The following is a 3,351-nucleotide window of genomic DNA, read 5'->3' on the forward strand; positions in this document are numbered from 1 at the left end:
ATCCTCTCCCTCCTCTTCCGGATCTTTGTTGAGAGCTTCATGCGGCTATTTTGGTGTAACTCTCTCTCCCCCCGTCCCAAACTGCGATGCCGATATCGCGAGCGCGCGCCGACCCTCCCCCCCCCACCGCCGGGCTCATTTTCCCCCCTTTCCTCGCCTCTCCCCTTCCCCCTTTTCCTTTTTTTAGTTATTAGGTGGGTTTTCGTATTGCAAAAACCAGTTACACTGGGTGCCAGCGCCCCCAGTGGATATGTGATGATTTATGTTGCAGGAATCTTTTAGTCCTTGTAGAGGGGATAGGCTGTCTGTCAGTATAGCGCTTTTGGTGTTAGTGTTATGGCGGGGGCTTCGGCTTCAAAGTTTGATGAATAATTTGGTAATCTGAAATTTTGTTCCTGGTATAATTCGTGATGTGAGTTTAAAATAATAATATCTGCATTTGTGCTAGTTGCGAACTCTGTGTATATGTATAGACCTGCATCTGTTGGAATTTCTTTACTATAGTTTATGGTAGTTAATTTGGCTGGGTGTATTCGTCTGAGGTCGATTTTAGTGGTAATGTTACCTGAGTTGAAGGTTCCTTCGCTTGTGTTACATGATGTTCTGCTGTGTAGTATGTTGAATAGTGTATTCTCCTTTTCGATAGATGTAATGAAGGAATGTTGGCTAGAATTGGGACAGCGATATTCGGGGATGTTCTAAAGGCCTTTGTTATTTTAAGGAGGGAGATTTTTTCGATGGATTAAAGTTTTCTTAACATTACAGAGCCAGGTGTACACCAAATTGGGGAAGAGTAGAGTATTAGTCTTTCTGTTGCCCTTATATAGATGTCTCGTAAGTGTTTAGGTGTCATCCCCCTTAAGTGTCCGGTGAATCTTGATATGTTTGTGGTGATTGTGGATACGTTTTTATGTGTGTCCTTTAAGTGTAGGAGAAATGAGAGTTTTGAATCGAATGTTATGCCTAATATCTTTAAGGTGGTTTTGTGGCTTAGGTTTTAATTTGAGAATTTAATTTTAGGGGGCCTTGATTGATTTTTGTTGCCAATGATAAGGAATTTGCTTTTATGGGGACTGAATTCTATTTGTTTTGAAAAGGCTGATTGCTGAATGGTGTTAAGCCGCCACCGCTCCGGTTCTGCTCACTACTAGTGCCCGCTACCAGTGCCTGGATCCCCGCTTAACATTTGGTGGAGGTCGCGGGATTTATCTTCTATTTCCTCGCCCTGGAGCTCCGCAGCCGCCGAATTCCGACATCAATGACCGATTCCAGCGCCAACACTACCGACCCCGCTCCCTCGGCCCCTTCTATTTCATGCACCGGGGTGCTTCGACAGCTGGACCCGCCGGTCTTCAGCGGTACCGAAGATCAGGACGTGGAGGACTGGCTTTCTTCGTATGAACGCGTAAGCACCGACAATAAGTGGGATGACATCCTGAAACTTAACGAGATCTTCTACCTGACACAATTAGCAAAGTTGTGGTTGACAAATCACGAGGCTGACATTCCAACTTGGGCATCGTTCAAATCCAGATTTGTGGACGTCTTCGGTCGCCCTTCGGTCCGCAAGCTTCGCGCCAAACATCGTTTGCGCGAGCGGGTGCAGCAGACATACATATTTTATGCTCAGGCATGCAAAAGAAAAGAAAAATAAAGAGCCTCTGCCCGGGCCACAAAGTATAACGGGCTTAATCCAATTAGAATAAAAATGAATAGGGATTATTCCGATAAACAATTTTGCATTGAAGAAAAAAAAATAAACAAAAATCTACTATCCAGCCCAACCGCCGCCACGGGAACGGGCCAGCCAATAGCGGATTTATTCGATTTGCTTTATATGATTGGGTTTGTTGGGTTACTATTTACATGCTTCTTGATGCTAACATTTTGATTTAGATATTTACATGATTCTTGATCTTAATATTTTGATTTAGTTGGATGAGTCCGCGCTTGCTTGAGGTTTTCGCTATCCGGACTTGCTTTGGAGATGGGTCTTCCTTGGATGTTGTTTGATGCCGCTCAGTTGAGTTCTGGAATGGTATAGTGAGAATTAGAGTCCCCCCCCCCCCCCCCATTTAAATTCTGCGCAACCCCCCCCCGTCACCCTGGATCCCTTTCCTCCCCCGATGTCCCCTAAAATTTTGCTCCCTATATCTACTGGCTATTTTGCGGGAATGATCCCTTGGCTATACTTGAGAAGGACTGGTTGGTGGAAGGAGCCCGTCCCGGAGGCGAGCTGCGCGCGGTGTTGTTGACTGAATTAGTGAGCATTTGTATTATTGTTGGCTTGCTCTCCCCACCCCCAGGCCCCCCGCTCCGTTTTCTTTTTTTTCCTTTTTTTTGCAGAAAGGTTCTGGAAGGATAAGAGGTGAAAGAAAGGAGGGAGGTAAATTAAAGTTGACTATGTAGTATCATTTATTCTATGTACTTGACTTATATTGATGAATATGTGATGTTACCGATGAGTTATTGATATGTTATCGATTAGAGCTTCCGGTTCCTGTCCACGTCCGGTTCACTTCTGGTTGTTACGTTTGCTGAAGAAGGTATTCATGATTCTTAAGTTAATGCGCTCTACAAACTCAACGAGTAACTCCCCCGTGCTATTCCTAGAACCAATTCCATATTCACCTACTGCCTGGGCTCCTGCCTGCCTTTTCCCTACGTTGGCACTGAAATCGCCAGTTAGTACAGTATACTGCGTCTTTGCTTTTCGCATTGCCGATTCTACATCTTCGTAGAAGCTTTCAACTGCCCGGTCATCATAACTACATGTGGGTGCATAGGCCTGTACAACCTTCAGTTTATACCGCTTATTAAGCCTAATTACGATGACTGCCACCCTCTGAATAATACTGTAGAATTCATCTATATTACCCGCTATATGCTTATTGACAAGGAAACCTACTCCTAGTTGTCGCCTCTCTGGTAAACCTCGATAACACAGTACATGCCCATCCTTCAGTACAGTATATGCCTCATTCGGCCTCCTAACCTCACTAAGCCCTATGACATCCCATTTCATACCCTCTAGTTCCTCTAACAACATGGCTAAACTAGCTTGACTAGCTAGGGTTCTAGCGTTAAACGTTGCCAGGGTCAGTTTCCAATGGCGGCCTGTCCAGCGGGAACCTGTAAACGAAGGGCAGCAACTCCGCTCCGATGTCACGTACTGGTGACAGTGCCGTTGGTGACAAATGAAGAGGCTTGAGATTCACCCGAAGAAATTCGTTATTTGGCCTGACTTGCGCCCCCAAAAGAACTAAGCAATCGGCGGCGGCGATGGTAACAAACTTGTTCGGCGGCCGGCGATCTATGAATGCCCGTCTCGCACGTCAGAGCTACTTTTAA

This window comes from Amblyomma maculatum, chromosome 8 (assembly GCF_055883805.1).
Source record: "Amblyomma maculatum isolate TAMU_Amacu chromosome 8, ASM5588380v1, whole genome shotgun sequence".
In the NCBI taxonomy this organism is placed as follows: Eukaryota; Metazoa; Arthropoda; class Arachnida; order Ixodida; family Ixodidae; genus Amblyomma; species Amblyomma maculatum.